Source organism: Podarcis melisellensis (genome assembly GCF_964234715.1).
Source record: "Podarcis melisellensis genome assembly, chromosome: 2".
Lineage (NCBI taxonomy): Eukaryota > Metazoa > Chordata > Lepidosauria > Squamata > Lacertidae > Podarcis > Podarcis melisellensis.
In genome coordinates this window covers 64,325,436-64,352,132 of record NC_138529.1, presented here as the reverse complement: position 1 = coordinate 64,352,132, position 26,697 = coordinate 64,325,436, and the positions used below count along the sequence as shown (strand labels likewise).

The 26,697-nt window shown below is 42.5% G+C and overlaps 1 protein-coding gene across 1 annotated transcript in view; it reads right to left on the bottom strand.

Annotated features, from left to right (window-relative positions):
* SGCD (sarcoglycan delta) overlaps window positions 1-24,014 on the bottom strand; it is a 371,263-nt gene extending 347,249 nt beyond the window's left edge. The window contains exon 1 of the mRNA XM_081901134.1: window positions 23,248-24,014. The gene's annotated coding sequence lies outside the window, so the exon portion shown is untranslated. The remainder of the gene's footprint in view (window positions 1-23,247) is intronic.
* Between the last annotated feature and the right edge of the window lie 2,683 nt (window positions 24,015-26,697).

Here is a 26,697-nt window from a genome sequence, read left to right as displayed (position 1 = left end):
TAGGTGTGGATTAGTTGCTAAAGTCTATACACCACACCCCCTCAACAGTATTTATAGGAACTCAAACACTGAGATCCTGCTCTGTTCCAGTAACAAGAAGCCGAAAGCACCAGCCTGAAGATGACGAGTGAGACCTCGTCGAAACGTCGCCTAGACACCCCAACTTTTACACGGGAAGACACCCGAGGACACCAAAACCTGCATATATATATATATATATATATATATATATATATATATATATATATATATATATTCTTGCAGTACTTTACACAAGCAACATACTCAGCTTAAGCATTAGAATGGCAAAATGTTGAGATTTATAGGCAGTAATAATCTTGGAATCACCCAAACAGAGTAAGTATCTATCATAGTGCAAAATACTGCACATAATCAAAAGCAGACAAATATAGAAGAAAGATAATTTGAAAATAAATGTTTTTAAAAACACACAAATTCCCTGTAGCCCACTGGTATATTATTTTCTAAAAGCTGCTTAAGAAATAAGGTGTAGAAGTTTAGTTACCACTTTTGAAAAGGCTAAGGACAAAACTACATTTTGTACTAATGAAAGCTTGTCCTCACTTCCGCTTGTCCTGTGCCTAGAAAGCATGACCCCCAGCAGCTTTCCGCTTGCCCCATGCTTTCAAGGCACAGGTCAGAGTGGTTTTGCCTTTCCTCAGCTACCTTCCCCCAGAAAACATGCTCTTTAGTACTAAATTAGAACAAACAGCAATCCACACAAAAAACAATTGAACTAGTCTTGACTTTAAGTACAGGGTTTAGCTCAATATAGATCAGGATTCTAGAATGTGAGTGGAGGTGGTAGGGAGTTTTAACCCTTCATCACCTGTTGTGATGCCAATCTAGATCCCCTCCCTTTGCTTTAGGATGGGGGTAGGAACTCCCATTAACTTCAAATAGAAGCATTTTCTGTGAGTAATTTGTAGGTGCAGGGGGCACAGTTCAGATGGGGAGACCACAGTGGAGCTAAAGCACACCTATAGTCACACTAGGATCAGATGTAATCTGGGATCACAGCCGCCCGCACATCCCAGTTGACAATTTGTGGGGAAATGTGTGCAGCTTGACCCCAAGGCCCTACTGTTCAAGGCCAGGAGCGTGTAAGCTTGCCCAGAACAGAGGCAACCTGCCCACCCTCCATTGTTCAAGGGCAGCCTTCCTCAACTTGGGGATCTTTCAGATGTTTTGGACCACAATTGTAGTCCAAAAACATTTGGAGGTTAGGAGAGGCTGCTCTAGGTGAAGGAAATAGTACCCAACCAGCAGAATGCAGGAACAAAACATCTGATGGTGAACAAAGCTGGTAGTTTACTTGTGGAAACTCACTACAATGGAGATGACAGACTGGTCATGTGTATTTTCCTTTCAAGTGATGGTGAGAATCTTACATCATTCTGCATTACGGTGCACTGTGAGACAAGTTTTTCCACATCCCCTGATAGGACTACAGAGATGTCTGCCTTAGCAGTTATAACCACTGGCTTACCAGTTCATAACCACTTAGCAAATGGTTGTCTCTATTCACTCATAGTCCTTCCTTGTAGAGTCTCTTCAGTCACAGAACTGGTCATATAGCTTCAGCTCTTTGGAATACAGAACCAAGAAGATCCTTGATGGCATAGGCTGCGTTCACACATCATTTTATCCCATTTCTCTGCTGCTTCCACACTGAATCTGAGCTTTCACATGACATCCAAGTCACTTCCAGAAAACTAATGGAATAAAGCACCTCTTTCATGCTCATTTCCAGGTTACTTGACTCCATAAAAAGAACCGAAGTGTTTGCAGTCCCCTTCACCAGGAAAACTGCTGGAGTAAAGTGATGAACTTTGGGTAGTATACTGGCATATACTGTGTTTTTCCATGTATAAGATGTCCCCATGTAAAAGACGCTCCCTATTTTGGGGGACTCCAAATAAAGAAAACACCCCTCAGCACTATCCGTGTATAAGACGAGCCCCAATTTTAAACCTAATTTTTTGGTTAAAAAACACCTAGTCTTATACATGGAAAAATGCACTAATTGTTTCCTGCTGTTTTCTTGGTGGAAGAGAAGCACACATGTGCAGAAAGGGTAGGCAAGTAGTGACATTGTCAAATGACATTCATTGCTGTGCTGTGCCGTGCCCACACGTGTGAATGATGTGACATGCTACTATATAAGTCAAAAAGCCACAATTCCATGATACAACAGGTGCTGCAGTGTGAAAGAGACTGTAGAAAATGTGACAGAAGGGCTAGCATTTATTTATTTTTTGATGGCATCCATGTGTCCTGATAGACAATGCAGTGTGGCTCCGGGAGTGAAGTCAAACCACTAGAGCGCCTGCTGTGGCTGCAGAGAACTGTATCTCAAAACTGCTACATCCTCCATCGTTTTTGCTGTGTTAGCGGCACCAAAGTAACCTCTCTGAGGTGGTGTGTATGGAGGTCCTAGGAAACTAATGCAGTATCTTCCCACATCTGACAAACCCATAGTGAAAATACGCTAAGTGGTTCAGCTGGTTACACGTTCTGTTTAAACAGAGTAGAACAACATAATTTTAATTGAGTTCTCAGGAGGAGCAAGGAAGGAGAAAAGCATTCAGAACTGCCATTAATCAAACCATTTGCCTTGTCTGGGGGGAAATTGCCTGGTAGAAAAGAACGGTATGTGGATTGATCCTGAAAGTTGAGGAAGGTGAAGAGATTAAGAAGCTCACAGGCTCTCTAGCAGGTGAAACATCTCAGCATCAACATTGCAATGGTAGGTGCCCACTTCAAACACAAATCACCCCCTGCTGGCTTAACCTGGGACAAGAAGAATCTTTTTGACATGTCACATGAACCAACCGTTACCTAGCATGGCAGACTCAATGGAGTATGGAAATATAAAATCCAGTACTGTAGACTGGCAATAACTGAATGGTGATAACAGGACAGTTCATAAACTATATCCTGAAAAATATTAAAGTTCATGAGGGCTGACGAGGAATCAGAAGTGATTGAAATGAATGTAAAGGTAGCAGCTCATCTCACAATTCTAGATTATAAGTGACGTACAATTCACTGACAGCTTGTCACAATGTTTTATCAAATATCCAGGGCATTTTTTAAAAAAAACACTTATATGCTAATTACATCCTACAGATGTTTTGAATAATCTGTAACTATGCTGGTTCAATTCAAATAAAATAATTATCACCTGACTTGTCAGTCTGCTGCAACAGAAAATGCACATGAAACACCACAGAGATCACAGTCAGACCCAGCATCAGCACACAGCATGACTAGTTCATTGTCATGAAGTCCCAGATGCATTCTAAGGCTCCCTCATCTAGAACTGCTCAGCTATCATCCTGTTATCTGGAGTTGTCCCATCACCCACCTCTGTTGTCCATGCCCACTGTTGGCACCTGCCCATCCATAGAATCATAGAATTGGAAGGGGTCCCAGGGGTCATCTAGTCCTACCCCTTGCAATGCAGGAATCTCAACTAGATCATACATGGCAGATGGCCATCTAACCTGTGATTAAAAACCTCCAAGGGAGGAGAGTCCACCCCCTCACATGGGAGTCTGTTCCACTGTCTAACAGTTCTTCCTGTCAGAAAGTTCTTCCTGATGTTTAGTCAGAATCCCCTTTCTTGTAACTTGAAGCCATTGTTTGAGTCTTACCCTCCGGAGCAGGAGAAAACAAGCTTGCTCTATTTTCCATGTGTCAGCCCTTTAGATATTTGAAGATGGTTATCATATCTCCTCTCAGTCTCCTCTTCTTCAGGCTAAACATACCCAGCTCCTTCAACCTTTCCTCATAAGGCTAAGTTTCCAGATCCTCAATCATCCAGATCCAGCTTGTCAATATCCTTCTTAAATTGTGGCACCCAGAACTGGACACAGTACTCCAGGTGTAGTATGATGAAGGCAGAATAGTGCAGTACTATTACTTCCCTTGATTGGGGCACTATACTTCTGTTGATTCAGACTAGGACAGCATTAGCTTTTTTTGCTGCTGCATCACACTATTGACTCAGGTGAAGTTTGTGGTCCACTAAGACCCCTTGATCCTTTTCGAATGTGCTACTGGCAAGCCAGGTGTCCTCCATTACTTAATAAACTGATAATAAAATAATAATAATAATAAATAATAATAATAATAATAATAATAATAATAATAATAATAAAGACATAACTTTATTAACATGCAACTCCACAGGAATTCATTCTTCAGGAATGTACTATCAACAAGCACAAAGAAACAGCAACAATGTGACATCCTTCATGATTTCTCTAATATCATGCATTTGATCTGAATCTTGATGTTAAAGACCCATCTGTATTTGCTGCTATCTCAAAAAGCTATCAGAACACTGATGTAACACTAACAAAAATATCCAAAATTAAACAAACTCTTTTTAAAGTATGTTCCCATCAGCGCAGAGATGGGAAAGGAATGACTGGGGAATAGCCAGAGTTGGCCTGACAGAAAGAATCAGAGAAAAGCAATAAATACAAATAAAAATAACATCAATGGGAAATAGCCTAAGGATGTGCTCATCTTATTCTTTAAATTATATACTAGGGAATTTCTCCTGGCTTCAAGAATAATTGTTTAATAGAGTGTCCTGTGAATGTGTTTAAAAATATCCAGATGACTCATTTACATCCCACATATATGACAAAAAGGCTTACAATGAATGCCAATTTAAATCATAGAATTGTAGAGTTGGAAGGGACCCCAAGAGTCCTCTAGTCCAATCCCCTGCAATGCAGGAATCTCAGCTAAAGCACCCATGACAGATGACCATCCAACCTCTGTTTAAAAACCTCCTAGAAAGAAGAGTCCACATACTCCCATCAAGTTCACAGGCTATCACCATCTTAATATACAGTGGTACCTTAGGTTAAGAACTTAATTAGTTCTGGAGGTCCGTTCTTAACCTGAAACTGTTCTTAACCTGAGGTACTACTTTAGCTAATGGGGCCTCCCGCTGCCACCGCATGATTTCTGTTCTCATCCTGAAGCAAAGTTCTTAACCCGAGGTACTATTTCTGGGTTAGCATACTCTGTAACCTGAAGCGACTGTAACCCAAGGCACCACTGTATTTATAAACTTTCAGAATGCACCACAACCACCACTCTGGGTAGATGGTTAAATCAAATTTATCCCAACAGAATTCAGCCAAGACATAAAATTTCACTCAGTCAGCACCAAACTCAAGCCCAATACATATGAAGGTTTTGCAGCAGTTTAGATTTGAGCTTCAGTTACGGTAATCCCCTGGACAAGAACCCCTGGAGAAATCTGCAAATGGGCCCTGCTCTCCATACTTTACACAATATTCCTGTAAAGGATATAAGATGGGGTAGGTAACCAAATATAAATGACTTCGGTAGTTTCTTCAACAGGAAATGCATTCCCTGTGCCCTCCTCGACACTGTTGATTCCTAGACACACCCCTTCTGTGTCTTGGGTTTAACCTAGCTCTGCAGCAGAGCTGTGATTCACCATTGTTACATGATGTACAGCAGTGGAAGTGACAGATTCTCTCCCCCCCCCCCACTTTTTACTTCTCTCCTTGACTTCATGGGCTTAGCCAGAGTTCCCCCCGCCCCCAACCAAGTAATTAAATATACTTAACTGACCAATTGCATCACAGATAGCTCAGTTCTTCCCCCCCCCCCGCAACAAAATTCATGCCCCCTCCCAACAAAAATCCTGGCTATGCCCATGCTTGATTTACTAATTTCAACCTCCAGAAAAATTAATTCAATAGGACAAATCTTAAACTAACATCATAGAATGATGAAGGCATGCTCAGGAACAGGAAGAGGATTTCAGTTTCAACATAATGTTCTTTGTTTTGAAAAACAGACATATTTCATCAAGCTCACCCCACCAGATCTACACAAAAAAGCAATAAAAAGCAAACTAGGAAACAAAAAAAGTGTTTCCAATCAACTATAGCCTATATTGTGTACAACGGAATAAAGAAAACATGTCCTTGGATTCAGCGTATGTGAGGCCTCCTCTCACATTTCCTTCAAAGTGGCTTCTTCAAGTTACTAAACATATACACATTCTTCAACCCAAACATTATTCTGATTTCCTGTTGATATGTAAATCAAGAGGGAGCAGCATCTGAGCCGGCATCAACAATAATAGTCCAACTAGCAATAGCAAACTTCAGTTATACTGTAGGATGCTATTTGGACAGCTTGTGCCACAATTATAAAAGAGGAAATTACAAGGCTGCTGACCTAAGAAATGGCGAGTTTCTAAATAAACAAGGAAGAAAAGGACAGGTGTAAAGCACACTGGATATTCTGAAATATTTTAAAGTAGCAGTGGGAACCTGGCAGCCCACAAGCTGAATCTGGTCTATTGCTAGTTTTGGTCCGTCAGTCACTTTATTCCTCTGCTACTTTCTGATGTTCAATGCACTTAACAAAAGCAAAAAAACAAATACATTAAACATCAACAATATATTACTATCCACACTATCCCTCTACAGAAGACAATATTGCACAAAACTGTTTCACAATAGGAACCTAACAAAAACACCTCTGTAACAAAATAATTCATTGCTTGCAGGAAAAGAGTAAAAAGAGAACCTCTGCCCTTGAGCTGATAGCAGAATAAGCCCTTTTAAAGGAGTGCATAGAAAGGCAGGGCAAATCTTCAGTCTGGGGTGTTTCGGGAGTGGGGTGGAACAGCAGCAGCAGAATCAGGCATCAAACCTCATTCAAAGCACAAGCGGAAGAGGTGCTACCAGCTGAGGTGGACAGCCTGACTCTTGGTTCTCAAACGTTTTCAGCAGGGGGCCGGTCCACTGTCCCTCAGACCTTGTGGGGAGCCGGACTATATTTTTTTAGGAGGGAATGAATGGCGACGGAGGAACAATGAGCAGCATGCGAAAGGGCTCCGGAGAGGGGCTGCTTTAAATGGCGGCTGCTCAAGAGGGGCGCTCAGCCAACCACGGCTCCTGTGTCTTGCAAGCGGCAGGGGCTGGTGGCAGCGGCAGCAGCAAGATGAGCAAAGTGAAAGGGCTCCAGAGAGGGGCTGGCAGCAATAAAGCCCAGCCCCCTTCCTCCTCTAGGCAGGATGGAGAGAAGCCAGGAAGAGGGAGGGAGAGAGGAGGTGCCACCGCCGCCATGTGAGGGAGAGGGAAAGAATGTGTGCGCTGGCAATACACGTGCTGGCGATCCATGCAACGATTCCCGGACCATACATGGGCCAGATTTAGAGGGCAATTGGGCCTTATCTAGCCCGTGGGCCTTAGTTTGCTGACCCATGCTCTAGGCTGTCTTGCTGTTTGCCTGAGCAGCGCTAATTCCCAAACTAATCACTTGGGAAATTCAGTTAGCTCAGTTGTTTAGAGTGTGGTGCTGATAACACCATGGCTGCTGGTTCTAACCCAAACAAGCCAGCTGCATATTCCTGCATTGCAGGGGATTGGACAAGATGACCCTCGAGATCTCTTCTAATTCTATGATTCTATGAAAAAGGAACATGTGAAGCCATCCTTCTGAGCCCCTTGGAGTCGCTTCCCCAGCAAAGTTGTTTCTGTATAATGAAGTTTTATTTTTGTGTCATAAAGGATGCTTCAGGGGATGGTGTATCTACCCTCAGGGCAGTCACAGCTGGGGTCATCTGTCACTAACTGACTCATGTGGCTACTGCCAGTTTACTATAAAAGATAAAGAAAGCCTTGCCACAGCCATCTGAAAAAGTAACAATGCTCTAGTAAAAGAGATGCTTCTGTACTAAATTAAAGGTAGAAATTCTTGGGGATCCTCATAGTGCAAATCACTTTGACGATATTGTTCCCTATGAACACAGATTTCACTGAACTTTCTTCTCTGCATGGCATGTTTATCATATGAAATAACTCTCCTATTTCAGGTCCATTTTCCAATTCCCTCCTTTCCAAACAAAAATACTCTTTAAAATATTGCAGTTTTCGAGAGGCGGTATTAAAGGGACTGTAAACTCACACATAACTCTCTCAGGGCCTTATCTTCTGCAGAGTGTATTGTCAGAAAGCAGAAAATGTAGTTTGTCTCGCATTATCTGTAATAAGATAGACAGTCCTTCATTTTAACAAGGTGCCACTGCCAATATCAGCCCTGCTGCGTGAAAAACCAGTGCAATGCTTTCTTTATTTATACAAGTGGAATGAAACCGAGGGAGACCTGAGGCAATTGGTGATACTTTCCACCAACTGGCACATATAATGTATTCAGTTTGTGCCTCAGTTTTAAAAAAAAAAACAGCAACAGATTAGAATCCAAGAATCAAGAAGTCCAGTGACCTACTTCCGCCAAACTGCCAACAATTAGTTAATGGAACCTTGCTTCAAGTCACATTTACATGGGAATTGCCAAAGGCAGCATTCAAATCTCTTTGAACCAATTTCTGAAAAGTGTGGAATTCAGACACCACAGAATGATATTGCTTGATATGCAAATCAAAATCCTTGTTTAACTATCACCTTATGTAAGCCCAAAGATTTATCCTCAAGGCTAGGAGGACAAGACTTGGGGAAGCAGCTGTGATGAGCAGAGTCCCGAACATCAGTTTCCCCTCCCTGCCCAGGACAGATGGTCATTGCTCTTCTCAGAACCAGAGAGAAGCAGGCTTTGTTCACAGGCTGAAATGAGAGCCTCCCTTGGCTTGCACAGAAGATCACTGCATTTTTTTGTATTATATGGTGTGTTCCTTTTATAATGAAAAACTGGCTTTTTATGAACATTAATTCATTTATTTATATACGGGACAAGCTTACGGGTTATTTTAAATTGAATCATTCTGTTTTTGAACAGATATTTGCTTGTTAGGTGATTATCTAAACTACACCAGAGTACATGCAGATCTACTTGTTTGAGTGGAGGAAGGTTTTAGATTTTTTTTTTTTTTTTTGCAATACATGGTAAATGCCATTTTCAGTCAGAAGGATTAAGGGTGTTTTTTTTAATTAAGCAAGAATACAGTACAAGGAAAAGCAATCTTAGAAGTATGATTTAAAACAATATGCAATTTAACAAAAATAAGTCTGAATAATTACAACTTCTGGACTTATTTTGATGTTGTCATTCTGAATGTTAAGAAATGTCACTGAAGAAAACTTTTCAGCTAAATCTAGCTATTTTCAGTAGTTATTTTCATTAGAATGCTTATGACTATTCACAACCTTTATCAAGAGACTATATTTATTCTATCCACCAATATTTTGCAAGAACATCATATGTACTAGTTGATTGTCACTTGTAGTTGACTACTGAGAAGTTTGTTTTTTATGTGAGTAGTGTTTTATTATTGTAGTTGTATTGTTTTAATTCATTATTACATTTTTTGCACATGTAAAATTTACAGTTGTTATCTTGTCTTGTCTAGTGTTTCTGTGTATTGGTGGTCAGAAGACTTTCTTTCTTTCTGTTGTTTCCATGCTGGACACTTTCTCAGACAAATCCTGGTGCTCTTCAAGTGCTTTGATAACAATAAAAAACCCAAAATGGAGTTTATGCTAAGGAAGTGCTATTTTCAGAGGTTGATGGGGACAGAATAGTCCTAATGAGTTCAGACATTTGGTAGTTTAATTTTACCATTCTTTCAATATGGATAAACTACCGCATTGGCCCAAATATAAGCTGTACCCAAATATAAGCTGCATCTTTAAAACTGGAGGGGGGAGAAAAAAACCCCCAAATATAAGCCACTCCACTCCTCCCTGCTCCTGGCTGCCTACTGGCAGGGGGGGGGGGAATTGTGCTGCGTTGCTGGGGGCCTTTCCCCTTCTTCATTCTCTCCCTTCCCGGCTGTGGGAGAGAGAATGGGGAACTATGCACAGAGCGGACGCCGCTGTGCCACACTCCTGGCCGCATAACATAAGGTCATGAATATAAGCTGCACTTTAACTTTTCAGTCTGAATTTGAGGGGAAAGTGAGGCTTATATTCAGGCCAATACCGGATATGCCCTGATAGCATTGTAAGTTGAACATTTTAAAAAATAAATAAAGAAGGGGTTATGGAACACCACTCAGCTTAATTGTTGCTAAGAATGTGGGATACGAAGCGGTTTAAATTTGCTTTAAAAGTTTTGTGATTATTCCAGACATCTCCAATTCAACCAACTGACTTGGGTGTCGGTATGCTACCATGATCACAGCATAAGAAATGTTAAGTGAGAACATGTGTGCAGGAGTGACTTCAACAATGGTCACTGGTCATGATGGTTATGTACAACATTTAGGATTAGTGGTACCAGAGGTGCCAACTCTATGGGGCCCTTTGCCCCCTCCCATGAAATAATTAGGGGGTAAAATTTTATGCAAGTTGGCACCTATAAGAGGTACCATGATCAGAGACCTTGCAGCATTATGACTGCCTCCATTAAGCTTTTCTCTTCATATGGTTTCTACCTTTCTGTTAAATAACCAGTATTGGTGAAATTATTGAAACCTGCAATACACTTTTAGTCTCCAAGGTTCTCTGTTCAAGCCAAAATGACAAGGAGTGATACTCAACTAAGCTACACAGCCACAGATGTTTGTGGGTAAAGAAGCAAAACACTAACAAAATGCTCTGTTCATTGAAGATGCACAAGTCCTCTGCAAACAAACACTACCATTTACACATCAGGTTTCCTCAGGTTGACAGCCAAGAGTGGGAAATTACCTGTACTTAAAGAGTGGCTGGTGCATGCTAGCTCTGTCCCCATTCTCTTCCATGTGTTGGAGGGTGGCTGTCTAGTCAAATTGTGCTAGTACTATCACTAGGACGACTAAGACAAAAATCCCCATGTCTAAATATACCCTGCTTCTCTTCTCTTCATTCATTGCATATATAGGTTTGCATCCTAACTGGGCATCTGTGAACATGAAGGATCCCTGTGGCAGGAGGATAGAACCAACTATCAGCAATTCTCACTTTCCCTTGCAGAGCCTATTTTGCTGACCCAACCCTTCAGAACAGATTTTGGTGTGTCACAAGGGGATCAGACTTATGAGCACCACATGGCCACAATTCCACTCATGGAACACTCCTGTAAGTGGAAGCCCAGTCGGGGTCCAAGCCAGAGTCTATCTGATGCAAATTCTTCACAACTGCCTTATTTTCAAGCAATCGGTACAATACTTTTTGAAATTAAGGAATTCTGTTTCTCTCCTCAAAGCAACACACATAATCCGAACATATTAATACAAAACATATATTTTAATTTTCTCACAGAAATGAAAGCACCAGGTCACCAGGTAGAAACATAGTATAAGTGACAGTGTTACTTTAAATTATTTCTCCCTTCCTCTGCTAATTTCCACAAAAGTCTCCAGGATACACATTCCTTCTAAGCTATGATGATATCATTAGATGTCAGTGGTTTTTATTTCAGAAGTATCTTTTTTCCAGAAGAGAGGAGAAAGAGATTCTCATAAAGCTTGTTATTTCTAACATGAAACGAAGGCAAAATCACTTTGAGGTTTAGGCTATGTGTAAAATTAAAGCTTGTAACAGCATGTGGGGCTTCATGCCACATTACTGATATTGGCCCTGATTCTCATTAATAAGATATGAGAGAGAGACTAGTTTGGGCAGATGACTCTCAAAGTAATCTCACTGGTTTTTAATATCTAATAAAATGAAATGAATAAAAACCATGTGTGGGGTGGGAAATTATGTAATACACATAGCAGGTGGTACCAGGACTTGCAATCACATCTTCAACAAACATAATTTTGTGGCAATTAATTACTCTAGTCCCAAGCCTTTACCAATGAACCTGAATAGTAAGGGAAATTGACAACGAGAAGATTGCAACAGCCAAATGTTCACTAGGCCCTTGAAAGGTCAATTTATGGTGCACATCTGTGTCTTCAAATTTATGAAGAGATTGTTTTCTCATGCAGACATTGTGCTTTACAATTAACAATGTGGTTTCCTGATGAGAGAATCTCATGGCACCCTATCATTAAATACATATGTTGCACATCCATTTCAATGTCCTACAATATTGCAATTAACAATATCATTTAAACGTTTAAACATAAACTTTTGCATAAAAGAGTGCACAGTTTAGCTCAAACAGTCATAACTTGATTGCAGAGATATATAAATGAGATTAGATAATGGTCATACATGCAATATGGTCCATATTAATCATCTTATTTTATATTCAAAAGAAAGTTTTGACTTTCCAACTGGATACACATTTTTTTCCACATTGATCTTTACCATGAGACCATGCTATATGACTAACCTTGGAGCTAAATCTTCTCCAAGCCCTGACAATGTTAACAAGGATGAGAATTTCATTCCAATCCTTGTGGCCTGTCCTAAAACACAACTTGGACCAGGAAAACAAGGTTTAAGTGACACACTGCAGCTTTGCACAGACTTGAATTTCACCAGAGGACTGAATATGCAAGGAGCTGATTTCAATACAATATCACACAGAAAAGCCAACTTTGAAATCCCTTGTACCTTATTTTCCAAATTAGGCAAAGCCTTTCATACCTGGTTTTACAGATTTTCCTACTGTAAGAAGTGTTGTCACAATTTTTTCTACTGTACATATAAAGGCTACAGTTTTCAGAATGAAGCTTTAAGTCTTATTTTTGGTAGCAAGCCTCAATTGAAAAGCTTGAATGAAAAACATTTTCCCATGCATGTCTTTCAAAGACTTCAGAAATTATTGGAGTGGGACAGAGTTTTATGAAATGCTTTTTATCAGGAAAGGAGTCTACAGCTCAAAGCATTTCTCTTTTAATTAACTCTTAGCCAAACAAAGTTTGCAGGAATGCCTATTCATCCTACACATTCCACTGTGCTTCAAACAGCAGTAGCTGCAGCCCTCAACAGCCATAATTTTAACACTCATTATTTCATTATCCAGTAGTGAATAAACCCAACCCATTATGGTGGTGTTTCTCTTGCCATTATAATCAGTTGGATATGATAGCTGTTTGCTTCTAACAAGGGAGCATCAAATATGCAAAGGACATTTCTTTAGCAACAGCAGCAAACCTATGAACAAATTTTGCACTTTTATTTAAGGAATGTGGAGTTTGAAAAGAAGTCGAGAAAAGTATTGTGTGTTCCATTATTACTTATGAAGGTAATTAAAAATATTTTCAACTGCTGCACAATCTTTATCAAACCTTGTGTGTTTGCTCTAGTTCAGGGTGTGTGTGTGATAAGTTATTGTGATAAGGATTCCTTGACATTTTGAGAAGAGCTTGACTTCTACCTTCCCCTTAGAACACATTCAATTTTCTATAAAAATTTAAAATACCACTTTCATTTATTTGTATTCACTTTCATTAATTTACAAAGCAAAATCACAGCAAAAGAGTGCCACATTTTTGTTCCTTTCCACTTAACCTGTGGTCCTTCTTCTGCAGCCAACACTATAAAGCCGGTCTTGGGCTCCACTCAGCCTTTGGTGGCATATTATAATTCCACAGACAGTTGGGCCCTGTTTTTCCATCGGAACACAACACTTGTAGTTATGAGCCTCTTGACTTTGTCACTCTGGGGCATGCCAGTAAGTAGGCGGGCTGGGATCAAAGTAAAAGTTAAGGAAAAGGACCTTGACAGTTAAGTCCAGTCACAGAAGACTCATCTCATTGGCATTTGTCCGCAAAGATTTTCCAGGTTGTGTGGCCAGCATGACTAAGCCGCTTCTGGCAAAACCAGAGCAGCGCACAGAAATGCTGTTTACCTTGCCGCTGGAACAGTACCTATTTATCTACTTGCACTTTTTGGTGTGCTTTCAAACTGCTAGGTTGGCAGGAACTGCGACCAAGCAATGGGAGCTCACCCCGTTGTGGGGATTCGAACCACCAACCTTCTGATTGGCAAGTCGAAGAGGCTCAGTGCTTTAGACCACAGCGCCACCCGGGTCCCTGGAATCAAAGTAGAGTTCCTATAATTTGGCAGCTCTAGTGAAAAAATGACCTTCTCCCTCAAAGCCATTGAGCACTTTGGTTCATTTTTATTATTACACCCAATTTTTAAATGTAATTTAAAGTCACTGTTTGGAAAGTCAAAGAAAGTAATGGGGGGGGCATGGGATTTTATGTTTGCTAAAAGGGGGCATGGGTTTTTAAAAGTTGAGAAACACTGCTCCATGCCATGTACTTGGGCATGACCTCTCTTCCATTGTAATGTTAAAACTGTCCATCTTAACATTTTTTCAACATTTAAATGAACCACAAAAGGTTTAGACTGCAAGAGTTTCGGGTGCATAAACATTTTATTTCCAAATGTCAGTTATCACAATAAAAATAATGTATTATTTGCTAGTTACTTTGAGCCTGCAAGAGTAGCGATGTCAAGCATTTCTATTTATTCCTAAAATAAGAATTTAACCATTTTCAATTTCCTCATAAATCAAAGTTTGCCATCAATACTGCCTAAAGTAACATGTCAATAACTTTCAGGGTGCGGGTGGGGACACAAAACAGCTTGTCAGTTACTATTTTAATAATGCCGGAATAAGTGTTTTTCATTTTAAAACTGAGCCCTGTTAAAGCTGTCTTTTCAGTTTTTTGTTACCAGCTACCCATGGCATATAAGAACTAGTGACATACACATTCCTCCTGGCAGTCAGAATAAGTTGATTATGATGAAGGAGGAACTTCTCTTGTACAGAAAGTACACCCAGTCACTTAGTATTTTAGTACACATACAATTTACAGTCTTGATCCTGTGACGGGCAGAGGCTGATCCTCCAAACTATATGCACTCTCATTCTACCCATGACTTTCCTCCCCTTTTCCAGTTTAATATTAGCCACAGTTTGCCTCACTTGGCAGACTGTGGAAAGCACTTGCCCTTCAATAAAGAATTAAAAATAAATAAATCAAGCCATGGTTTTCAATTCTGGTTAGGAGGGTAAGCACTAAATGCAGCCTGCCAATTTGGACTGAAGGTAAACTATGGCTATTGCTCAACAGGGAGCAGAAAGTGCAACCACTCAGGGGAAAAGGAGCACGATATTTCATGGTTTGGGAGAATCAAGACTTCCAAGCAAGCCCATGGCTCACGACGCATTTCTACACAAGTCAAAGTACAACATATTATCAACTAAATATTACAGAGAATAATTATTTAACTTCCTGAATTGACAAACATGAAAAAATCACAATGTCACAAGAATAATCTCTATAATAAAGATTGAACAAATTGCAGTCTTAAGAATATAAGAACCCTGTTGTTTCATGCCAGAAGCCCATCTAATCAAATATCCTGTTATCAAGATACCTAATCAGAAGCCCCAAACCTCTTACATGCAAAATGTGAGTTGTACCACTGAAGTTTTAAATTTATGTTTAATATACAAAAAATGCTACGTTTGAATGCATTGCATTTAAAATGTTATGCAAAGCGGTTTGCATTAGGCAAACCATCTCTAGGTAAATGCAGCAAGGAGAGGCTGGAATATGCTAATTGATGACTCATCCCAGAAACCCAAACAGTTCTCTCTTCTGGAAGGTGAAACCTGAGAACCTAGCTCTAAGTCAGCCCTTGAAGCTCTGTGATGATGAACAAGCAAGTTGCTTAGGACAGTGTTTCCCAACCGGTGTTCCGCGGCACACTAGTGTGCCGCCGGACGTTGCCTAGTGTGCCGTGGGAGGGAGGCGGGCGAGTCGGGCTAATCCTCCGGCCCCGCTCCCCCGGGGAACGTGCCCCGTCATCCGCTTCTGCCTTGCTCCCTGTGACAGGAATTCCCCAAACTGCATCAGCATCTGCCGCTTGCCCAGCAGCCCCGGCGCTGCCTTGCGCCCGGCGCCCCCGCCATCCTCGGCGCAGGGAGCGAGGGGCGCGCAGGCAGGCGCTGCCCGGCGGAGCGACGGCTCCTTCCGAGCGGCTGGCAGTGTCTGGGCATGACTGGCCTCCCGCCTGGTCCCGCGGCAGCTGCAGACGCGGCCGAAGCAGTGCAGGGAAGGAGACGCCCGGCCGCCCAGCCCCGCCCCGCACGCTCCCACTCTCTCTCGGCGGCCGGGGAGCGGGGCCAAAGCGGGCCCCCACCTGAGTGGCGGCTGCGTGAGCCAATAGGCGAGCTGGGGCAGAGGGGGAGGCGGGGCTCCGGAGAACAAAGGAGGGAGGGGGCACCCGGGAGAAGGGGGCGGGGCGGGAGGAGCGGGGAGCGCGGCGCTGCGCCCGGGACGCCCCAGTTCCGCCGGGTTAGAAGCCGGCGGCCTACCTCTGCTGGCCGTGGAAGGCAGCCGGGTCTGGGTCGCGCCCCGAGAGTGGCGGGGTCCGCGCACAGCCTGCCCTCCAGGCTGGGAAGTGGCTCCTAGGCTCCGCCTGAAGCCACGCAGAGCCCGCAAGGCGCCCTCGGCGCAACTTGGCCGGGGCAAAAGGCGAAGCTCTGGAGGGAAAGGCGGCCGGATTCCCCTCCTCGGCGGGTCCGGTGGTCTCCCGCCTCCTCTGAGGAAGGGTCTCTTCTTCAGCTTTTCTGATCCTTCGTGGCCCCGTTGGGAGAAGCCGAAATAAATAATGGCCGTGCCATTAAAGTTCTCTCTTTTATAAAAGGGATCCTAATAGAATCGTAGAGTTGGAAGGGATCCCCAGGGCTATCCAGTACTGTACAACCCCTGCAGTGCAGGAATCTCAGCCATAGCATCCATGGCAGACAGACATCCCACCTCTGCTTAAAAACCTCCAAGAAGGGAAAAACCTCCCGAGGGAGACCATTCCCCTGTTGAACAGCCCTTACCAGCAGAAAGTTCTTTCCCATGTTTAGTCAAAATCTTTATTGTAACGTGAATCCACTGGTTCGAGTCCTACCTTCTCTACCTTCTATGCTGTTACTATTTTTTATTTTTTTTTACATAAGTAAAAAGTGACCTTTCCCCATCTGGCATGGTGGTGTGCCTCGAGATTTTTTTCATGAAACAAGTGTGCCTTTGCCCAAAAAAGGTTGGGAAACACTGGCTTAGGATCTCCCTCTGGAGCTGAAGAAAGGAAAGTTTATTGACCTGTGTTAAGGACTAAAAAGAAGTCTGAATCACATTGCTTGTTTGTTATAAACAGCAATGTGTTACAAATAAATAAAGAATTAAAATTAATTAATTTAAAAAGTAATTAATTTCAAAGTAACTATTTTAAGACTGTTTCCAATAAAGGTTTGAAACTCATTCTTGTGGTGGAGAACAGAGATTCCCTTTGCAGCAACTCTTAAGATGAGCTACAGTATTTTATATGTATCCCTAAATTATTGAGAAGCAACACTTCCCTCCCACTAGTTATTGTACATAACTTTGTAAGCTTTCATGGTCAACTTTATCCCTTCAAATAGGGAAAGTAACACTCTTTCAATCATTCTGTCTATGCAAGAATTCTTGTTTTTCAGATGATACAATACCTGACACCACCATTGTGAACCAAGGTAAGGGGGTGCTGGGGGGAGGAGATGGGGAAAGCCCCATTGCACAGGTGGAAGGCCTTGCACAGGACATCTACTGATGAGGGTGGACAGGTGAATCCCACCCACCTACACTAAACATTTTGAGATAATTTAAAAAAATGAAATTGATTGTAAAAACAATCACATAAATAACAATCAAAATCATCAAGTGTGGGTTTTTTGTATGGGCCTCTGAGTATAGATCCAGGATGTTCTGAAAAAAGCATGATATGTGGACAATTTTCAAGTTATCTCTTTCCTTTGTTTTCCAAAATCCACTAGTATACAATTTGGAAATATGGTTGATCCATGAGCAAAATGAGAATGTATTTTTTTAGTCCCAAATCTGAAGTTCAAGTCATTAACGTATAAAAACCAAAATGGGGAAGATGGAACTGAGAATATGTCTGTTTAATGTTGTTGTGCTACATTTTAAAAACCAATTAACATATTAAATACAAAGTTTATTTGTATGGCAACTTTTCTTGGTAAATCACACCCAAAGCAACTCCTGGTAAATTATAAGAGCAACATTCCAATACCATTCATTAACACTTCAAAATATGTTGGCGAAATATCAGCATCGGACCATATTTCAACAAATGCATGAAAACATTTCATGTTAATAAATTCAGTATTACACTAAGGCAAGGAGTAAAACCTACACAAATCTGGAGTAGAGTCCCTAAAATGGTTGGGTGGCTCCTTGTGGTGACTCCTGTAGCCATGCTAGTGCAAAATGTATTGCTCTGATTTCCTTTGGACCACATCAGCAAGGCTGGGGGTTGGCAGGTCTTGTCATCTGGGCAGCCCAGGACCTCCATACACACTGCCCAGACTTGCACCTCAGGAAGGTCACTTCAGTGGTGCTAATGCAGCGGTTTGACTCCACGAACACCCCAGATGCACTCCATTGTCTTTCGAGATAGACAGACATGCCAAAAAACACTAAGGCTAGACAATCCACTAACAATTCATACTAAAGCTCAGCAAAATAAAATAAAATACTGAGACTGAATCTAGACACACAGCAAAGTAATACATTAATAAGAATGCAGTATGGAGCAAAAAGATAAAATCTCATTTCTAGCACTTCATTTCGAACAATTCAGTAAAGTTTAAATAAGTCTAACAATCAAACCATCAAAGGCCTCTCATTCCAATGAATTCAAAATTGCACTAAATATTAAACAGCCTACTAACAAAGCACATTAATAGAGCTGAACAATAAAATACAACCACCTGTCCAGAATTAGCAGCAAAAAACCCTCAGCTGTAGCCACTCACACAAGCCACATTAAACCACGCTAACTCCAAAGTACAGGCACAGCTGTTATCTCTCTGAAGATGAAGCCTCACCAGGGTCCTACTCTGGTTCAAAAAAGATACCTCTATATGAGGCATTTCAATAAAACCTACCCACCACCTCTGGGAAGAGACCCTCATCTTACCATTCTTCCATATCCTAAGCCAAGCACAGGCAATCTCAGCCCTCCAGATGTTTTTTAGGACTACAACTCCCATCATCCCTGAACACTGGTTCTGTTAGCTAGGGATGCTGGGAGTTGTAGTCCCAAAACTGGAGGGCCAGGTTTGTCTATGCCTGTCCTAAACTATGAGTGCTGATCCTTCAGGCCATGGGCTAAATTAGATCTGACGTAGGTGCCAATTCGGTTCATTAGTTGCTTTACCCCAAACTGTAAATGCTTTTGCATCACTGGCTCCTGCAAAATTGTTGGGGTTTCTTTACACTGGATCACCTGTCAGCAATATAACAGCTTGTGACTTGCTGGTCAGCAGCCCTATCCAGTCAAAATGGCTCGCGTGGGATGTCAGGATCCAGCCCACAAGCCGGAGCCTGTTCTCATCCTAAACCACAAAGAAGAGGGGACCCTCACCATTGTGTAATGTATGATGGAAACAGTATGATGTGTAAACAGAAAAAATGTATAAACAAAAAGCCTGGGGAACAATGCAGCACTTCTAAATGGGTCCTGGAACACAATATATATCAATCACACCTCAGTTATCTATATGGACCTTGAGCTTTCGTAACTGAAGTGATTAAAGGCCTGTTTTCTCAGTAAAAGTGGAAAGGCTGGAGAAAGAGAACAAATTCCTATAGGATTTACAACCAAATGTTCCTAGGTCCTAACTGGTATTCTAAGGATATGAGTTTTGAATATGCTCAATATCAGTCCCTGCTATCCTAAATTCTGTGGTATCTGACTAATCAGTTAATTTGTAACAGCACAATAATCTACATGTCTACTCTGAAGTAAATCCCACTGAATTTAATCCCACTTAATCCCAGTGGATTACATGGGCATATGACCGCAGCCTAAATCATTTTTCTTAGATTTAAGACCTTGTTACTGCCAATACAGCTTGCTGTCTGTTGTATGTCATTCTCTACTTTAGAACGACTCATCTAAAGGTTGCCCAGCATCCAACAGGATTTAAACTTGGCTAGAAATGGATGAAGAGTTGTGTCCTCAGCTAGTTTGTTGAGCCAGTTTTCAGAGAGCACCATTATTTTCCAGATCAAACAGAGTGTGCTGTGATTAAACATCCTCTGAGAAGATATTTCAGGATGCAGCAAATCAAAACAAACATGCACAAAATCAACATGCCCAAATCGAGATTGAAAAAAGCTTCAGTATGCATGCCTCCTAGGGGAAAAAATGGCTGCATGAATCAGCTCTCAGGCACGATCATTTGCTTGTATAATGTAAAGCGTAGCCGAGGATTAATATTCACAGATGTAAAGCAGAATTTAGTCCATTTCTTTTTGCCATACTATACCATAAACACCACATTGCACTGGGCAAGGAAAACATTTCACAAAAACTGCCCTAAACTTTTATGACTAGCCAGTCTTCAAGCGAGCCCAATGATAGCTTAAACATTTAACTTTCTCTGCTAAGTCAACAGAGGTAGCCTTCAACACGGAGTGTGCTATTGCCACTCTGATTGCAACAGCCTAAAGTCGCAGAATCTTTGGGAAAGAGATGATAGGAGATTGGGTAAAGAAAATGCTTCTGCAGCATTCATCCAGTTCTGCAATCTATGTCTGATTATTAGTAAGGATTCCTCCAAATACTCCCATCAATGCTGCAACATGGGCAATGTGTCATTGCAGCCAGGAAGGCACCACTGTTCCACTGGAACTATAACTACATCTACATTCTAAACATAATTATTTAGAAGTATATGCAGCTGAATTCAGTGGGAGTTCACAGCAAACATGCACAATACATAATCAATGAAGTCAAAACAAAAGTGATCAGTTACAATAATAGGTATCTTCAATGTCTAAGGCTGTGATCTTATGCACAACTATTTTTAAATAAATCCTACTGAGTAAATATTAGAACAATCAAGGATAGGGCTACAACACATTTTAAAACAAATATATAATGCTTTCTAAAATTGTGAGCAAATGCCCAAATCCTTATTCCAAAAGCAAAGGGCTTTTCAAGAACTGAGCCTGAAGAAAACAAAGGTGTTTGAGGCAAAAGGAAAAAAGATGAGTTAGCCAACTTCTGCTTAAGCCACACTACTACAAAAATAAAAGAGATAAACCACTCCTTTGCATTTTGACTTCAAAGTCAACTGAACACTTTACTTGCCAATAGTATTTTACTCATGATTTCATCCAAAGATCCATCAGGGTGTCAAGTTGTGAAATAGAGCCAAGATCCTTTGTTGACAAATGCAGTATAACTTCTGAAACTTAGTGAGTAGTTAAAAGACCGTGAGCATCAGGGAAGAACGAAATAGAAGACCTAAAGCCTTACCACTCACACCATCTAGGTCAGAAAGTGGGGGCAGTTGTTTTATTTTTTGCAATGCCAGCTCCTGTCCAAGAAATATGTCAGCTTTGGGTCCAACAGATCCATTGGCAGCCCTGCTGCACCCACAACCCCACAATCCCTGTTATGCTCCTTTGGTGGGGGGGGGGGGGCTATGACGGAACAGCATTGGCAGTAGTGTGTGCTCTACCACAGTTCCGGCAGGTACAGTGAGAGCCTTCACGGCAGCAGAGCCCACCCTCCCTACTTGCACAACATGGCACAGGAAGACTCCCACCTTATTCTTAAGCCTTCCAGCAGCACAAATCAGGGTTTAGAATTGTTCTGTTAACCAAATACAATGGTCATGGGCTGAAGAATTAACACAAAACCAGCATGAATGGTGCTTCCTTCACAGAGCACTGCCAAGACTCTTTGAAGGGAAAGCGTGCAACAAGATTTCTACACTTGTTACAACTTTTCAGAGAAAACAAATCATTTACTCCACAAGAGTACTCTACCACTATTATTCCAATAATGGTCTCTGCTGCCTGGATATGGTGCTGACATTATACTTTCTAAGCCATTTGGCAAGATTTCACCAAAACAATTCAACATAGATCTTGCCATGCCTTAAAATGACAGACAACGGCTGAAATACAAAGCAAAAATCCAGAAATGCTAGAATAGAATGAACTGACCTGAACATATTTATACTTAAGCCCTAAATGTTTTGAGATTTTTATTTACAAATCAGTATTTTGTATCATTTTCCCCTTCTTTACTATGTTACTCTACCAAAACAACAACAACAATAATAAAGAAAAGACTATGATACACTTTCTTGGTGTTACATTTCACATGCAATCTTCTTGAATCAACTACAACTTCAGCAGGACATCAGAAAATTATTAGGTGTGTTATCAAAAAAACGGTCAGCAATTCAGAGTTCTACAATTCATGGTTGAAAGATTTTATGACTGAAAGGCTATTATTTTCCAAGAATGGTTACTGCTGCAGCATAACATTGTTCTGAAAGCAAGAAAACACACACATACACTTATGAAACCCCTTGTCTGCAATCTAGTTCCATCCCTTCAATCTAAATGGCAGTTTGGCTGCCCCAAAGTTTGTGTCACCCTTCCAAGACAATTAAAGAGATTCAGCTGAGTGTTTTCTGTTTCACAGCAGTGCACCATCAGAAATGTGGCATCTGTAGACAGCACATATATGAGCACGACTAAAAAGATAGGCAAGTCACGCTTTTCTATTTGCCTCTGCTAAGATGCAGCCTGAATCTATGACACTTCTCAACCAGCCACACTACTGGAAAGGAAGCTCTTTTGCTCATCTGTCAAAAAAAAAAAAAATCCACTTGTTGATGGGTAGCAACAAGAACCACTGCCTGAACCTCTTCACCTGGATTAGCCTTTTCAAATTAAAAAAGGGAAAGGCACCTGTGTCAAGAGTTCCCTTACTCTGGTAGCGATGTGATAGTTTTGATTTGCTCACCAGTGCAATGACCTCTCTTGTTGTACTCATACTATACATGCAGCTTTTTACTTCTGCTGTTGATACTGTCATCTAAACCCAGGACGACTGTTTCCAAACTCCTCTAAGGGGCGAAATGGGGGATAAGGCTTGCTGGAAAATGCCTTTGGATGGCGTTCGCCACAGAGAATTACAACATCCCATCAGTGCTCATGAGAGACTCGCTTCTCCCTCTTGGAATGCAAATCAGGAAGCCACACACTCCAGCACACGCGCACGCACACACACACACACGGCTTTAGGAACCGCCTGGTAGAGCAGGAAGACAGTTCTTGCTCTCTTTTATGGTACCCAGAATGTGCCAAGCAGGGAGTCACTGCAAATCCCAAGAAACTTAGTGCAACTGGACAGCAGCAACACGATGGATGCACTAGGATCTAGCGCGAAGTGTGTAGGGTGTGTGTCATTTACTACAGGGGGTTCAGGGGGGAGAGCCTTGTATCCCTCCTCCCCCCCAACTTCCTCCCATTCAAGGCGAGGTACTCACCCCACCCCTGTGGTTCGAGGCTCTGCCAGCTCCAGCCGATCCCCTCTGAAAGCATCCAGGACGGAGCAAAACGTGCACTCCTTTCTTGGCCGGCGCTCTGGAGCTCGCCGAGCAAACACGAGTTCAGCAGCTCCAACTCCAGCCGGCGGTGGCGGGTAATTCCATTGGAACGGAGGGGGTGGGGTGGGGGGAGGAAAGAAAGAAAGAGAAAGCGAGCCAGACTCCCCCGAGCCGCTTAGGAGATCATGGTGCCTCCTGCTGTGGAGCCAGCACCGCCGGACAGCAGCTGACCAAGCCGGGGCAGCCAAGCCTGGCCACGGCTCCCCTGGCCAACACTCGCCTCGCCAGGTCCCGGCGGGAGAAGTCCTCAGGCGCGCGCAGGACGGGGCATCCTCTCCCGGCCGGGTGCTGCATACACGGAGCGCCCCCCGCTCTCCCTCCGCCGGCCCCTGCCTCAGCTCAGCAGCGCGTGCCGGACTCAGCCGGATCCTGCCGCCTCCCTGCGCGGCGAAGCATTGCGCCGCAGAGCGCACATCCAGCAGCTGCCGCCGCCGCCGCCTGGCCGGCAAGCTGTGAGGAAAGGCAAGGCAGGGGAGATTCCCGCTCGCCTCACCACCGAGCCTGCCGCCGCCGCCGCCTCACTTCGGTGCTGCCAGGCTTCTCCCCTCGTGCCGCGCGCCCTCCCCTGCCGGCGTTTCCAGTGCTCTCTCCTCGCTTCGTGCTCGCGGGGTTCCTGGCGAAGCTGAGCGTTGGCAGCGGCGGCTTGAACGCCAAGCTCGCCTCAGCAGGGGCGGCAGCAACAGAAGAGCCTCCTCGGAGCCTCCCACGTGCCGCGTCTTCCGCGTGTGTGTGTGTGTTGGCGCGCGCGCCAACGGGCCAAGGAATAGCAAGGGGAGGGGCGGCGCAGGGTGTTTTCTCGCGCGCGCGCGTCTGCTCTCTGCCTCACGCTGTGGAACCGGGACTTTCCCTCGCTGCCAACTCCAGGAATCCCGCTCCGCCAATTGAGCCTTGCGAAGTAAAGCAGCTGAGGAGAGACAGAGCGGCGCGGCCCTCGAGCTGCAAGATGCTGAGGGCAGGAGCGAAGCGCTACCTCTCCGTAGCGCGCGCGCCCGCCCGCGCGCGAAGGGAAGCACCTGGCGAGCCCCTCTTTTTTCCTCAAGCGAATCTCGCGCGCGCTCACCGGCCCGAGTGGAAGCTGAGGCGAGGGTTTCCTCATAAAATAAAATAAAATAAAATAACACAAGCACGGGATATGGTAGCGCTTGACTAAGTTTATCTCAGCGAACTTACCAGTCCAGCTCTTGCCATTTTAAATGTTAGCCTAACTTTTTTTTAGGCTATCCTCCCCACATTCCTCCGACATCCTGTTCCATAATACATAGTAACATTACTGTTTATACCCCTGCCCATCTGACTAGGTTGCCCCAGCCACTCCAACATATATAAAAGCAAAATAAAACATTAAACATTAAGATGCTTCCCTATACAGGACTGCCTTCAGATGGCTCAGGGGTCGAATACCTCCATACCCTTCAACATTTCTCTGATGAAAACAGGGACGACCTACCATACCATCCAATATTTCTCTGATGAAAATAGAGATGTCCTAAGGAAAAGCAGGATATTCCAGGAAATTGGCTTCTGTAAATCTGGGGCTGGCCCTAGAAAATAGAAACACTTGGAGGCAAGAGTGCCAACTTGGCCCTGTGACCGTGGGCACCCAAAACCATGGGTGCCATGCAGAATCAATGGCCCTGGCACCAAAATTTGTGGGTGCCTGGACCCTCCATGGGGATTTTTTTGGTGCAAGGTGAAGACCATGTTATTTGCTCAGGTTTTTGAACAGCTGTTATGATGTGTTTTCTCTTACTGGTCCCAGCTTTTAAGGTACTCTTTATTGTGGGATGCCTGTTACAGGCAATTAAGTCTTTACACTGGCATCTTCCACAAACAGCACTTAGAGCATCACTTAGTTCAGGCAGACTTGAACACAGCCTTGTCTCTGAACTTGTATTTCCAGAAATAAAATTAAATAATACCTCTGAAGCAAACTTCTGTGCTAGTTTAATGGAAGAGATAATGGTTAGCATGTCTATAAATTATTAGATCTCTTTCCATGACCAAACTGTTTAAAATAACATTGTTCTCTTTGATGCTATTTATAATTTTTAATAATATGTTCTTTAGAGCAGCATACCAGATATAAAGGATAGTTTATTAAATGTGTCAGACAATTCTTCTGTTTAGTATCTGCTGGTCTCAAAACACTTAGCACTTAATACACATTGGATGCAAATCATAGCTCAGTCCATAGAGCATGAGACTCTTAATCTCAGGATCATGAATTTGAGCCCAACATTGGGAGAAAGATTCCTGCACTGCAGGGGGTTGGACTAGATGAAACATTAAAGTGAGTGTACTGTACTAGTAAATGTTTAGCAATCAGAAGGAAGAGATAGCTGTTAGGTGAGGTGGAATTATGGTTTTGCCAAATTAGTAACTAAAGAGGAAACAACCTTATATGTGTTCCTAGGTTCAAATCAGGAAACAGCCAACTGTGTATAGTTCAGTGACATGCATTGTCACTGAAAAATAGTCCAGCAGTGCTGTCTTCAGTATTGCTGATGCTGAAACTATAATTGTTCCGTTAGCACATTGTACATTCAGGACAATGGGAATGGAATAGCCAGCAAACTGATTGATCTGACCTGAAGAACCTTACCAGAGTCAATCTAGAAAGAGTTTTACGGATTGCTTGCCTCTGCTAGGAACACTTAAATTCTTCTTTCCTCAAAAAACAAAAACAAAAAAGGGAAAGATTTTAAGGAACTGAAAAACACCTTTCCTTGAATACAATTGTCTGGGACAAGAAGTCTTGGAAAGGCTTGTTTGCACAGCATATGGCCAGGGGAACTCGACAAATGTTAACACAGCTGAAACAAATACTTTTGGCCCAGTTTACAAGCTAGCAAGCAAATGAATAATGGATTTGTCTCCTCTTCCACTTTGTAGAGTCCAATATTACTCATCCAACTATGTTTGTAAGCTTTGGTGACTTTCCGCAATAACATAAATTATGGTTGATCTCCTGCACATCATGCCTACAATTAGAATGATAACAACATGGATTCCACATTCATATCCTAAAGACCTTACCCAATTTTGTTGATAATTATGATATAGAAAATACATCATTATGAGGATGGGAATTATGAAGCAATAACTGCAATGATAAACCTTGACTATAGCAATGACAATACTCATGACATTGATACTGTAGGACTGTCGAATTATAGTGAAGGGATCAGGATGTAACTAGTATCTCATCATGAAATGCTGTGACTTAATAGATCCACCTCTGTGTAGCAAGTTCTAGATACTAGGGATTTGCCACAGATTTGGATAAATACAAATCAAAGTAGACCACTTTGGACATATTTAGGGCTTGTA